Source organism: Gobio gobio (assembly GCF_949357685.1).
Source record: "Gobio gobio genome assembly, chromosome: 8".
Taxonomy (NCBI): Eukaryota; Metazoa; Chordata; class Actinopteri; order Cypriniformes; family Gobionidae; genus Gobio; species Gobio gobio.
In genome coordinates, this window is record NC_137114.1 from 40,026,970 (window position 1) to 40,043,098 (window position 16,129).

A 16,129-nucleotide genomic window follows, 5' to 3' on the forward strand; every position below is an offset into this window, starting at 1 on the left:
TATATATATATATATATATAACAACTTTATTTAAAATGCTAATTTAATAATAATAATAAATAATAATAATAAAATTATAATGATGCATAGATAGATAGATAGATAGATAGATAGATAGATAGATAGATAGATAGATAGATAGATAGATAGATAGATAGATAGATAGATAGATAATTTGTAACATCTAGCCTATTGTTTAAATGTTAAAACAAGTTGCTTAAAAATATTATTATTATTATTATTATTATTATTATTATTATTATTATTATTATTATTATATTAAATAATAATTTCTAAATAAAAACATATTTAAAAGTAAAGAGCCATATACAATTATCAATAACAACAACAATAATAATAATAATAATAATAATAATAATAATGTTTTAATCATTTAAACAATATATGTTCAAAGAAAAGTTAACAAAAAATGAAGCAAGCCATTATCCATTTCGACTGTAGGCTAAATAAATCATACATTTTCCGTCCGATCGATCAGTATAAACCCATTAAGACAACAGGTGCAAAAGTGTAGAAATATGCTGCAGTTTATGAAATATGCTCCCCATCAAAGCCTCCGTGTCACACAAATCCACTTCAGACATGATTTATAAACTCTCAAGCACAAGCTCTCTTACCTTTAGTGGTGCTGATGGGCGATCTTTGAAAGTGATCCCTCAGATCTTGATGGTTGATGATCCGAGCCGATGTCGCTACAGGATCCAGATTATCCCGCTGCTAAAATCTGGATCATAGATTGTCGCTGAATTATGAGGAAATTCTCCAGATCTCATTCGCGCTTATACGCACAATTATTTGTAGCCATCGGGTGCGAATGGCAGTGGACAGTGGTCCTTTTCCTGGTTGTTATCCGAAAAAAAAACGCGTCCGACTTCCAGCCAAAAGCAATAAAACCAGTTGGACTTTTCCTCCAACTCCAATCAGCTCTAATGAGCCCCTGGATGTTTCAGTACTTCCATGATCTAAGCGAATTCCTGCTCATAGTTTCCCGACCTTAATTGATTCACATCGCAAAAAGCTGCTCATAGATTTTCGACTGCCACACACAAACACGCACGAGCCTCAGAAAAACAATCAATAAACATCGCTGTCAAATCATCAGTCCAGCTGGATATTGTTGTCCACGAGCAGTCGCCGGGCATTAACGGCCACAAAACAAGAATTAGCAGGTTCCTATGAGAAAGAAGCAGATAGATTCCTCACAGAAGATGAATTAACCCATTGAACACACACTGACTGACTGAGCGCTCGAGTCATTAGTCAGCGGGTCCAGCCTACCAGCTCATACTGTCAATCACCCGCAGGTGAGCGCTGGGATCAGGTGGAGTTGGGGAATATTTCATTGCAGGGATGCGACCTGTCTGCTATTTTTACATATGATGAGAGTTTCTATCTATCTATCTATCTATCTATCTATCTATCTATCTATCTATCTATCTATCTATCTATCTATCTATCTATCTATCTATCTATCTATCTATCTATCTATCTATCTATCTATCTATCTATCTATCTATCTATCTATCTATCTATCTATCTGTCTGTCTGTCTGTCTGTCTGTCTGTCTGTCTGTCTGTCTGTCTGTCTGTCTGTCTGTCTGTCTGTCTGTCTGTCTGTCTGTCTGTCTGTCTGTCTGTCTGTCTGTCTGTCTGTCTGTCTGTCTGTCTGTCTGTCTGTCTTTTCTATCTATCTGTTCAGACATTTATCCATCTGCCCATCCATGCATCAGCTCATAATCCATCCACCTATACATCCATACATACATCCATACATACATTCATGCATCAATCAATCATTCATTCATCCATTCATTCACCATCCAAACATTAATGCATCAATCATCCATCCAAACATTCATGCATAAATCCATCCATCCATTCATTCCCCATCCAAACATCCATGCATCCATCCATCCATCCATCCATCCATCCATCTGCCCATCCAACCATCAACACATAATTCATCCATCCATCCATCCATCTGCCCGTCCAATCGTCCATTGATCTTCCTATCTTAGCGCTGCATTTGATACTATCGACCACAACATTCTTTTGAATAGACTCGAAAATTATGTAGGTATTAGTGGAATTGCATTATCATGGTTTAAATCATACCTATGCGACCGTTATCAGTTTGTAGTAGTAAATGAAGATATGTCACACCGATCGCAAGTTCAGTATGGAGTACCGCAAGGCTCAGTGCTAGGACCGCTACTCTTCACCCTGTACATGCTACCACTGGGAGATATCATTAGGAAGCATGGCGTTAGTTTTCATTGTTATGCTGACGATACTCAGCTCTATATTTCTTCACGCCCTAAAGAAACTTACCAATTCACAAGATTAACGGAATGCATAGCTGATATAAAACATTGGATGACTGGTAATTTCCTGCAACTCAATTCAGAAAAAACTGAATTTTTAATTATTGGACAAAAAAGCTCCACAAGTAGTAACCTAGAATACTGTCTAACACTTGATGGCTGTTCTGTCAAGTCCTCGTCGTCAGTGAGGAACCTGGGTGTGCTCTTTGATACCAATCTTTCGTTTGAAAGCCACGTTTCTAGCATCTGTAAAACTGCTTTCTACCATCTTAAAAATATATCTAAATTACGGCACATGCTCTCAATGCAAAATGCTGAACAGTTAGTTCATGCGTTCATGACCTCAAGGTTAGATTATTGTAATGCTCTACTGGGTGGTTGCCCTGCTCGCTTAATAAATAAACTCCAGCTGGTCCAAAACGCAGCAGCTCGAGTTCTTACTAGAACCAGGAAGTATGACCATATTAGCCCAGTTCTGTCAACACTGCACTGGCTGCCTATTAAACATCGCATAAATTTTAAAATCTTACTTATTACTTACAAAGCACTAAATGGTTTAGCTCCCCAATACTTGAGCGAGCTCTTAACATATTATACTCCATCACGTCTACTGCGGTCTCAAAATTCTGGCCAGTTGATCATACCGAGAATATCCAAATCAACTGCAGGCGGTCGATCGTTTTCCTATTTAGCACCTAAACTCTGGAACAGTCTTCCTAACATTGTTCGGGAAGCAGACACACTCTGTCAGTTTAAATCTAGACTAAAAACACATCTCTTTACTGTGGCATACACATAAAACACTTTTTCAATGAAATGATTGTTAGGCTGCATTAACTAGGTCAGCCGGAACCGGGAACACTTCCCATAACACCTGATGTACTCGTTACATCATCAGAAGAATGGCATCTACGCTAATGTTAGTCTCTCTGTTTTATCCCGAGGTTTACTGCAGTCAGCTGGATCCGGGCCGTATCCAGATCAGATGGTGGACCTGCGCCCAGAGAAGACCAACACAGGACCCCGAAGTGTCTGGGAGACCGTGATTAGACTCCCCCTGAAACTGCCTCATCGACACGGCATCTCAATAAACCCGTCTCCTGCGTGTTGCCTCCGATCATTCGAATATTGCACTTTAATAATTATTTAATCAACATCATCCTCAATAAACCTGTCTCCAGCATGTTGCCCCCGGTCCCTCGAATATTCTGATCTATTATGACCTCCGAGCTGTAAAACTGCCAGAATAATAATAATAATACGCTGTTTGTTAATTGGCCAGAGGAGAACTGGCACCCCGACTGAGCCTGGTTTCTCCCAAGGTTTATTTTTCTCCATTAGGTCACCTAATGGGGTTTTGGTTTCCTTGCCACTGTTGCCTCTGGCTTGGCGTGCTCAGTTGGGGACACTAAATTTTTCAACTAAACATCGAAATACATCTAAATAATAAACTAAATTAACCATTTAAACTAAATTACTGATCAAATTATTAATCTAAAGCCCACACTGTCACTGTATGATACTTGAAATTTTTCCAGAATGGCTATACAGCTGAATAAAATTATGCTGCATTATTTTCCTGTTTAACACTGTAAAGCTGCTTTGAAACAATCTACATTGTTAAAAGCGCTATATAAATAAAGTTGACTTGACTTGACTTGACTATCTGTAAATCCATCTGTCCATCCACCCATCCATCAGCCCATAACCCACTGATGCATCCATCCATCTATCTGCCCATCCAACCGTCCATCCATCTATCTATCTGTCTGTCCAACCATCAGCCCATAACCCATCCATGTATCCGTCCATCCATTGATCCATCCATGCATTTATGCATCCATCCATCCACCTATCTGTCCATCCATCAGCCCATAACCCATCCATGTATCCATCCATTGATCCATCCATGCGTTTATGCATCCATCCATCCACCTATCTGTCCAACTATGCATCCATCCATCTGCCTATCTGTCCATCCATCAGCCCATAACCAATCTATGAATCCATCCATCCATTGATCCATCCATGCATTTATGCATCCATCCATCCACCTATCTGTTTAACCATGCATCAATCCATCTACTTATCTGTCCATCCATCAGCCCATAACCAATCTATGCATCCATCCATCCATGCATTTATGCATCCATCCATCCACCTATCTGTTCAACCATGCATCCATCCATCTACCTAGCTGTCCATCCATTAGCCCATAATCAATCCATCCATGCATTTATGCATCCATCCATCCACCTATCTGTCCAACCATGCATCCATCCATCAATCCATCCATGCATCCATCCATCCATCCACCTATCTGTCCATCCATCCATCCATCCATCCATCCATGTATCCATCCATCCACCTATTTGTCCATCCATCCATCTGGTCATGTGGCAATCCAAGCATCTATCCATCCATGCATCCATCAATCCACCAATCCATCAGCCAATAATCCATCCATCTATGCAAGTAATAATATTTAATAGATACTTAGTGACAAGAGAAAGACCCTTTCGTTGTATGAAAATGTTATTGTTTTGTATATACATGCACACTAACCTGTATTAATCACATGAAAAAAAAAAATCTTACATTAGCATTATAATATTAAATTCTACATTATACATCCAAAGGTTTGGTGGTCTATATCATGGATGTAAAATGCAGAAAGTTGTTTTGTGATGGGTAGGTTTAGGGGTAGGGTTAGTGTAGGGGAGAATTGACAGATTGTACAGTATAAAAAGCATTATGTCTATGGAAAGTCCCAATAAAACATGAAAACACAACGTGTGTACTTGTGTGTGTGTGGTCCTGGTAAACCCTAGTTTTGGGGACAAAATGTCAAAGTGCTTTACATAGAAAAGGAATAATCATAAACATAAGAAATAAAAATATCATGCACAAGAAATAAAAATAACACTAAGTTCGCCCCTGTCTGAATGGAAGAGTCAGAGAGCTTCGGGTCATGAGACACACTAGTAGCAATTTCCCGGCTTGCTACGGTCTTTCCTACTTCCAGTGTCTTACCAACCCCTTAATCCACCACACTGTCTGCCTCTGTTGGCTTCCACAAAGATGTCAATATCCTTGTCCTTGTGGGGACATTTATTGAACCCCATTAAGAGAACAGCTCACAAATCACCGAGTAATGCTTGAAAATGTAAAAATGATGGGTAGGTTTAGGGGTAGGGTTAGGGTTAGGGTAAGGAGCTAGAGATTACATTGTGTCAATGAATGTTCTCACAAAGATAGATGTAAATGTTTGCGCACAAGAGGAAAGCCAACACACACCTCAACTCTGAAAACTTAATGAGTTGTGATAAGAAAGAAGGAAATGGGCAGAGAACACCACCACCACAAACACACAGGAAAACATTTCAGTAAGCAGCAAAGCAATCAGCACAATATGAACACCTGCATAACTCGGTGAAAACTGACAAAGAAGCGAGCCTATTCATTCATTAAAGCACACAGAGATCATGTATACTTTCATGAATCAAAAAGAGGGCTTCATGATTCTGAATCACGGACGTGATAAAATGAATGGTTAGCCTGAGACACAATGATCATGCTTGAAAAACACTCATAGTTTTGGAAAAAATCACAATTTTAAACATCTAGTAAGTAGTGCATCTATTATTTACAAGTAACTGTGGAAGCACTGTGACAAACTGCTTTTGTTCCTCTGGTGTAAGTCACTTTGGATAAAACCATCTGCTACAGTAGCTACATGCATAAATGTAAAAAGATAAAACTTCATTTACATAGCACCTTTAAAATGACAATGTAACTGAAATAGCGACAGATCTTTTTTCCTGTATTGTGACGTACATCCAAGTTGAAACGTAAAGCATTAAAAAAAGTAAAGCAGAGACCTGTATAAAACCCATCGGTTATTGATTGGACGGAGCCAGATCTGAATGTGAGCTTGCAGTCAGTTATAAGAAAAGGGCGGGGTTTATGAGGATGAAATTATTGGAGGAGTCTGGATTATGTCACCAGAGATAAATCAATGATTTCAACTGAAGATCGAGTAAAAAAATGCAATGACGCAATTATGCATGGATGAAATACAATAAGATCAATAATACACTCTCAGAAAATAAAGTACACAATTGTACCTTTAGGGGTACAATGGCTTGTCACTGGGGCTGTGCCCTTATGGGTACATTTTTGTACCTCCAAGTCAGGGGTAGGCAAGTTCGGTCCTAGAGAGCTGATGTCCTGCAGAGTTTAGCTCCAACCCTACTTAGCCACCACAGTATAAAACTCATGGCTCCCAGCATGCATTGCAGCATTAAGTATGTCACCATTGTTGAGATTCATATGCTGATTCTTGATATCTATGTGCGTCTAAACTCCCCCCCCCCCCCCCTAGAATGTGTATAAAAAAAATTAAAAAAATTCAGAATGCCTGATCTGTGGCAAGAAAGGATTGTTGGTGAATATTCTTTATTAATAGTTTTAGTCAGTGATGAGTTCAGTCAAACATTTTTCTTCATGACAATTTTTGTTTATGGCTTCTTTTGATTTGAACAGATTATGTGTTTTGTTAACACTGTAACAAAAAACACAAACTAGAGTCAAACTGCCCAACAAAACGAAACACTGATCACCATAATGGTGACCAATTATTTCCAATAAAACCAACCATCTAAACCTCTGTTAATTCTCAATAAGAGCTTCTATAGATGTCTTTCAGGGTTGGAGCCAAACTCTGCAGGACAGCGACTCACTAGGACCGAACTTGCCTGCCAATGATTAATTGTAGGGATAATTGTACCCTAAGGACCAATTGTGTACCTTTAAACGTTGTTGTACAGTTATACGTTGTGTTCCCCAAGGAACAAAATTGTACCTCCACTGTACCTTTTTTTCTGAAAATGTATGGATTTCCAGTTCATGGCAACTTTAAAACAAAGTTTTAAAAAGTGCTTATATAAAATAAACATATACGTATGCTATACGTAAGCCTGGCGTCATATTGGAACAATCAAAGCCGGTCCGTGAACATTCGAAAGCAATTGACTGAGCATCTGCAACCATAGCTATACGCATGTATGAATATCTACACTCACCTAAAGGATTATTAGGAACACCATACTAATTCCGTGTTTGACCCCCTTTCGCCTTCAGAACTGCCTTAAAGGGTTAGTTCACCCAAAAATGAAAATTCTGTCATTAATTACTCACCCTCATGTCGTTGGACACCCGTAAGACCTCCGTTCATATTCGGAACACAAATGAAGATATTTTAGTTGAAAGCTGATGGCTGAGAAAGGCTTCACACAGGCCTCCATTGGCATTCAGTACATTGACACTTCCAAGATCCATGAAAGGCACTTAAAACGTCGTTACAAAGTCTATCTCACCACAGTGGCTCTACAATAATCATACAATGCGACGACAATAGTTTTTGTGCGCAAAAAAAAAATCAAAATAACACCTTTATCCAACTTGTTCTCGACTTCCGTGTGTGCCTCCACGACGCATGCGCGAGAATATGACGTAGCGCCGGTGTTCGGGAATCGATGAAATACACACTTAAGCCCCATTTTGAGCACTACGCCGAGACCTAAAGCACGATCAATGTAGAATCCAACAGCTTAGACACGCGCGTCTTCCTCTGCTCGTAAACAAATCGCTTCTGGGTCATATGTCCGAACGCCGGATCTGCGTCATATTCTCGCGCATGCGTCGTGGAGGCATACACGGAAGTCGAGAACAAGTTGGATAAAGGTGTTATTTTGATTTTTTTTTGCGCACAAAAACTATTGTCGTCGCATTGTATGATTATTGTAGAGCCACTGTGGTGAGATAGACTTTGTAACGACGTTTTAAGTGCCTTTCATGGATCTTGGAAGTGTCAATGTACTGAATGCCAATGGAGGCCTGTGTGAAGCCTTTCTCAGCCATCAGCTTTCAACTAAAATATCTTCATTTGTGTTCCGAATATGAACGGAGGTCTTACGGGTGTCCAACGACATGAGGGTGAGTAATTAATGACAGAATTTTCATTTTTGGGTGAACTAACCCTTTAATTCTACGTGGCATTGATTCAACAAGGTGCTGAAAGCATTCTTTAGAAATGTTGGCCCATATTGATAGGATAGCATCTTGCAGTTGATGGAGATTTGTGGGATGCACATCGAAGCTCCCGTTCCACGACATCCCAAAGATGCTCTTTTGGGTTGAGATCTGGTGACTGTGGTGGCCATTTTAGTACAGTGAACTCATTGTCATGTTCAAGAAACCAATTTGAAACGATTCGAGCTTTGTGACATGGTGCATTATCCTGCTGGAAGTAGCCATCAGAGGATGGGTACATGGTGGTCATAAAGGGATGGACATGGTCAGAAACAATGCTCATGTAGGCCGTGGCATTTAAATGATGCCCAATTGGCACTAAGGGGCCTAAAGTGTGGCAAGAAAAGATCCCCCACACCATTACACCACCACCAACAGCCTGCACAGTGGTAACAAGGCATGATGGATCCATGTTCTCATTCTGTTTACGCCAAATTCTGACTCTACCATCTGAATGTCTCAACAGAAATCGAAACATTTTTCCAGTTTTCAACTGTCCAATTTTGGTGAGCTTGTGCAAATTGTAGCCTCTTTTTCCTATTTGTAGTGGAGATGAGTGGTACCCGGTGGGGTCTTCTGCTGTTGTAGCCCATCCGCCTCAAGGTTGTGCGTGTTGTGGCTTCACAAATGCTTTGCTGCATACCTCGGTTGTAACGAGTGGTTATTTCAGTCAAAGTTGCTCTTCTATCAGCTTGAATCAGTCGGCCCATTCTCCTCTGACCTCTAGCATCAACAAGGCATTTTCGCCCACAGGACTGCCGCATACTGGATGTTTTTCCCTTTTCACACCATTCTTTGTAAACCCTAGAAATGGTTGTGCGTGAAAATCCCAGTAACTGAGCAGATTGTGAAATACTCAGACCGGCCCGTCTGGCACCAACAACCATGCCACGCTCAAAATTGCTTAAATCACCTTTCTTTCCCATTCTGACATTTAGTTTGGAGCTCAGGAGATTGTCTTGACCTTAATGCATTAATGAGAAATTGAACAGGTGTTCCTAATAATCCTTTAGGTGAGTGTATATCTGCAATAGACATCAGCAGATGATTTTGCTAAACTAACCCATACAACAAGACTAAGGCGTCAGCTAACACAACATTAAAAAGTTACCATAAAGGGTTGATTCAGGGCGATTGGGATACTATTTCTAAGTGATCTCAATGGCAAAAAGTGTCCCAATCACCCTGAATTCACCCTAGTATAAAAACCTGTAATATTGAGTTAATACATAAACACAAACCAACACATTCTCACATGTTAAAAGTTATCCCATTTCTTCGGGAATTTAAATCTTGGTGGTTTCACAACAACAAGCTGTGCAAAGTTGTGGCATCATTAGGTGTGTTCAACTTGAAGCGGCGCTGCACAGGCCAATCGGTGTATGACATCAAAGTGTTTAGAGAGCTGGCGGCTCTGTATGCTTTCGAAACGCTCTCGTTGTACATTAATGTCCTACACAGTTCGGTCTGCGCAGCGCCGCTTCAAGCCGAACACACTTATTGATTCTGTGACATGCTGACGTTCCAAGATGGCGGGCGCGCCAAGCTGTCTGGATCAGTTGAATGTGGCACCTATACCTATACATATCTATGCTTAAAATTACCATTAGCTGATATTGTCAGCTGACTGTTCAAAAGATTTCTAAGCCCTGCACGCTCCCTCTTCACAGTGAACATCTTGAGCATGTTATGACCCATCACATTGGACCACATAACTAACACAACGCAACTGAAACCAATTCACTCGATCTCACACACACAGCACACACAGTGATATAATGATGTGATAATTAAAATCCCCCTCATTTCTCGGCCTGAGTGTCCTCTAAATTCTTCCACCAGCTGACTCACACACAGGGGCTGAATCAGTGACTCACACACACTTTGTGGAGCATGCTGGGATTTTTCTCCAGACATCAGTCACACAAAGCCGAGCACAGGATAAGCTGACCTCAAAGTTAAGCCCGAAATGAACCTGACAACCGGCTGATATTGATGATGACACTTTGAAAAAGCACTTCCTCCGAAGCAAAGCATAAACTTTAGCGATATCCTAATCATAAATGGAGAGAACATTTTTAATACTGGATTACCTGTCATATTACGCTGCTGAATTGGGAAACAGCAGCTAAAGGTAGAGTTTATTGGAGCTGAAAAATGACTCCGGTTATGATATAAGGAAATCACAGTGTTATTCCTGTCAGACCGGCATTGAAGATTTACTGAAGTGTTAGCCGTTCCAAACACACTTGCTTTTTTTTTTTACCTGTCTCTGGAAATGTAGTAACTGCAGAGTGATGAGAAGATTTTTATCCGGTTTAACGCTCGTCTCAATTTTGCTTCACAAAGTGAATCTGTGTCAGAGTGTGTGAATATGCTTTGAAAGAAATTAAAAAAAGAGATTCATTCATTCTCATTAGCTAAGTAGGGCAACATGATACGCTCCGGCTAGCGCGCAGACTTAGACACAAATGTAGAGTGCCTGTTGTTAAACGAAACTTTTTTTCTTTTCAAAATCAGCATGTCAAAGCTAATACAAAATATCCAACTTTATATTTAAAGGTATGCGATAGGAGCACAAAGAGATGTTTTGTAGAATGTTCCTGCTGCTCTTTTCCATACAATGAAAGTGAACAGGGAGCAAAAGCTTAGCCAGTCTGGAAAGACACGAGGTGGATTAAATAAATCATGTACTATCCCTTTAAATTTACTAGTGCTGACCCAGTTAGCCATACTGTTCATGCACAATATCCCAAAACTCATGACAGCATTTCCAACACTGGAAATAATGCAAAGCTAATACCCTGCAAAATTAAAGGCAACCAGGTGGAACATGCTGCGTTTTCACAGGGAAATTGTATTATTTTGAAGGATTTGAGGGATAAAAATATTTGCGAGGGAAGGAAGTCTGAGCTAAGGATGGAATATGGCGTGTGTTGGGCTGAAGAGAAGATAAATGACACACAGGTGTGTCTCTGAGCTCTCCATTACACACTGGTTAATAACTGGTGCTCTGTTCACTGAGGCTTTACCGGTCTCTCGCTGTGTGTGTCAACACGTGTTAAAGACACACTGTATCTTTGTTAAAACAAGGCCATCTTAATAGCATGACAACAGAAACTGAGTTAGGGATGGGCGATACTAATACTTCTTCTTATACCAAGCATCAGGCAAATATCACTAATTTCAATAATAGGCTAATCCTGATAGCTTTTTTAAAAAATAATGGTTTGTTTTGATTGATTAAGCCAGCAGCCATTTCACCCTGTAGCCCAAGACTGAAGCTAAGCAGGGTAAAACCTGGTCAGTACCTGGATGGGATACCTCCTGGGAAAATAGGAGGTGATAGTGAGACCAGCAGGGGGTGCTCACCCTGAGGTCTGTGTGGGTCCTAACGCCCCAGTATAGTGATGGGGACACTATACTATCAAAAAGCACTGTCCTTCGGATGAGACGATATACTGAGGTCCCGACTCTCTGTGGTCATTAAAAATCCCAGGACGTCCTTCGAAAAAAGAGTAGGGGTTTAAACATCCTGCATCCTGGCCAAATTTGCCCATTGGTATCTGTCCATCATCATAGCCTCCTAATCATCCCCATATATACTGACTGACTCCGTCACCTCTCCACTAATAAGGTGGGCCGTCCCATCATCCAGGCGGATGCTGCACATTGGTGGTGGTTGAGGCGATTCCAGCTTCCATATGTAAAGCGCTTTGAGTGCTAAATAAATTACTAAATTAATGACCAAATTATTAACATAAAAAAATCAGGCTGAGAATGGTGCAAGAAGTGCAGGATTTTATTAAGGACAGCCTGTGTGTGAGTCAGCTTCAGGGACAGAGACCCTGTGGCGCTGAGGACACGTTTAGGTGTGACACTGTGTCAGCTGGCATCAAGCGCAGAGCCCGCTGTGCCTCTCTGCCTTAAGAGCAGCATATTCAGACCTTCCTAAAGAAATAGTTCATGCAAAAATTATAACAGACTGAGGACATTGTTTGTCCCTCAGGCGATACAGCTTTTTAAGTCATCCCTGTGAGCAGGGCTTAATTTATTTATGTATATTGGGCTGCTTGTCTTGTTTTGTTTGTTTTAATTGTTGCTACCGGAAACTTGAATTTACCTAGCAGATGAAGGAAGGAAGGAAGGAAGGAAGGAAGGAAGGAAGGAAGGAAGGAAGGAAGGAAGGATCTATCCATCTATTTATCTACTCTATCCATATACTCTCTGGACCTTATGTAGCCCCACCCCTTTTCATCGCTGAGCTAGTTGTGTTCGGTCTTCCGGTTTGTATTTCCACAGCATGAAGGTAAGATCTTACGGATCTATGACCGAACCGCTCATTTTAAAATCTCCCCGGTACACTGACATTTGTTATGACATCCGCTTCAAACATTACAATGCCCATGATAACTTTTGTTAACTCTACAATAAGTAAAACCACTTCTAGCTAATTACTCTTTGACAGCGATGCCATAGAAATATACAGAACTAGGCAAAAACAGAAATTCAAACATGAAATTCGAAAGATGACTACATGCTTGTTTCTCTGCCGCATGAGGTCTATAGAGGAACTGTGAAGTCTGGTCAGTCCATGCAATTACAATGGGCCTGTCCCAAATGGCACACTTCATGTGCACTTACAAAACCGTTAAGTGCTCGTTAAGTCGAGAAGACCGTAGAGTGTCCCATTTGTCATTTTACATTTACATTTGGCAGACGCTTTTATCCAAAGCGACTTACATTGCATTCAAAGTACACATTTGACATTTTGTCAGTTCTTGCTTTCCTTGGGAATCAAACCCATGACCTTGGCGTTGCTAGCGCCACGCTCTACAGTTTGAGCTACAGGAAAGCTATGGTTTTAGGTTTTAGAAGAGTGCTCACAAGGCCCCCCCCCCCATTGTGGCCGAGATGCGCCCTTAACGCGCACTTTTGCAAAGGCCGTGAGCAACAGTCAAAGCGGCATTATGTCACGTAATTGTAGACTTGGATGAGGATCGCAAGGACTTAGGGTTCGATTTGGGACAGGGAATCGATTGAGGCTTTCAAAAAGGACACAAAAGGACCATAAAAACAGTGAAAAATGACACTATATTCAAAGTGTTCTCTGGTCATTTAGTAGCTTTTTGTGAGTAAGAGACCAATGTTTACTTACTGATAATCTCCCTCTCCAGTGAGCAGTTAACTCGAGAATCACGGTCACCGTTTTCAGGTGAACTGGATTCCCAGGCGCTGTGAAAAGACAACAATCTCCATGCAAGGTCCCTGTGGGATTACAAATTTAAGAATCTGTTTAAAACTAAGGGAAGTACATTGTATTTACAACCCCAAATCAGAAAAAGTTGGGACAGTATGGAAAACGCAAAAAAAAAAAAAAAGTGATTTCTAAATTTACTTTGACTTGTATTTCATTGCAGACAATATGAACACAAAATATTTCATGTTTTGTCTGGTCAACTTCATGTCATTTGTAAATATGCAGCATCCTTTCCTGTCATTCAGACCTGCAACACATTTCAAAAAAAGCTGGGACAGGAGCAATTTAGGGCTAGTAATGAGGTAAAATGGTTAAATAATGATGTAATAATAATAATATTATTATTTATTATTATTAAATAATGATGTGATTTGAAACAGGTGATGTCAACAGGTGATTGTAATTATGATTTGGTACAAAAGCAGCATCCAAGAAAGGTCTAATCCTTTAGGAGCAAAGATGGGACGAGGATCGCCAGTTTGCCAACAAATACGTGAGAAAAAGTTTTTTGGAAACCTGGAAGAGTTAAAACAGGAAAAAACAAATAAAAAGCTAAACTTTAAAAAAACAACAACATCAAAAGAACAACATACACTGTAAAATCTAATTAGTTAAGCCCCGTTTCCACCGAAATTACCCGGAACAATTTGTACCAGGAACTTTTTTTCCTCGCAGTCAGCGACGGACAGTAATCATTTTTGCGTGACACTGTCTGCAACAATAACAAGTATGGAGGAGATTCAAGCAGCGCTGCTTTTGCTGGTTATGTATTGGTTTACTAAAGAGGCCGAATAGAGACGCGCACTGATACTAAAGCGTATTCTGAAAGCTTGTAAAGATTTAAAATAAGACAACGTATGTTATTATCAGCTATTACGGACATTGACCGTGAGGTGGCTGAGACAACGCGCACCATCGGACAGAAAGAGCAAGAATGTTATTTACTGAACGCAGAACGAACCTCGCAAAATACTTTTAAAAATGCCGGTTGAAATAAAATGCTGCGTGAGCTCAACCAATCAGCATGTTCAGCACCCAAGTCCCACCCCCGAAAGTTCCTGAACTTTGAAAAAGTACTACCTCACGAGCAGGGCCGTTTTAGCCGCATTTCCACCGCAGGAACTTTCCCCAGGAACTAGGAACTTTGGGGTGGTCCTCGGTGTGTTTTGACCGCAGGAACCAGGGTCTAAATGAAGTTCTGGGTAAATATTTCCCCCTCCAAACGGCCCTGCCTCCGAGGTTGTACTTTTTCAAAGTTCCGGAACTTTCAGGGGTGGGACTTGGGCGCTGAACATGCGGATTGGTTGACTCCACGCAGCATTTTATTTCAACTGCCATTTTTGAAAGTCTTTCGTTCTGCATTCAGTAAATATCAGTCTTGCTCTTTCTGTCCGATGGCACACGTTGTCTCAGCCACCTCACGGTCAATGTCTGTAATAGCTGATAATAACATACGTTGTCTTATTTTAAATCTAGCTTTACGAGCTTTCAGAATACGCTTTAGTATCAGTGCTCGTCTCTTTTCCGCCGTTTTGTTAATTACATCTTTAGTAAACCAATACATAACTAGTAAAAGCACCGCTGCTTGCATCTCCTCCATACTTGTTATTGTTGCAGACAGTATCGCACAGAAATGATTATTGTCCGTCCCTGACTGGGAGGAGCCGTCACGCGCAGTCCCACGTCTCTGGACTAATTTGCCTAATCTTCACGGTACTTTAGACCGCAGTGAAAATGCAGACAGTAGCAGGTCTGGGAGGAAAAAAGTTCCTGTAAAGTTCCTGGTACAAATTGTTCCTTTTGAGGGGGAAATCTTTACCCGGAATTTCATTTAGACCCTGGTTCCTGCGGTCGAAACACACCGAGTACCATCCCAAAGTTCCTAATTCCTGGGGAAAGTTCCTGCGGTGGAAACGCTGCTTTAGACTTACTTGAAAAAAGCATGCAAACCGATTGCCTTAAAAAAAACAAGTAAAGTGAAATAGGAATAGTATGTTGTGCTAACAAATGCTTAGTTAGTTCACTTACACAAGACCAGTACTTGATCTTTGAAGTACTTGAGTACTTGATCTTTTAATTTAGGTTTACCCTTGACTTAATATAGCTACCATTGTTGTTACCATTGTGTTTTGCATGCTGAATGTTGAAGTCTGTGTGTGACTCAAGCATGATCAGCTGCAAGATATTGTTACAAGTATAGAGGGATTATGTCAACCCAATTAAAATTTCCACAGGTGTCTATGACGTAAGTGTTAGCAATACAATTGTAAATGATCATTATATGACAAAGGGAAATAGGTTAATTTTAAAAGATGATCTTAATTTCTGACTAAATCATTAAAGGGTTAGTTCACCCAAAAATGAAAATTCTGTCATTAATTACTCACCCTCATGTTGTTCGACACCCGCAAGACCTCCGTTCATATTCGGAA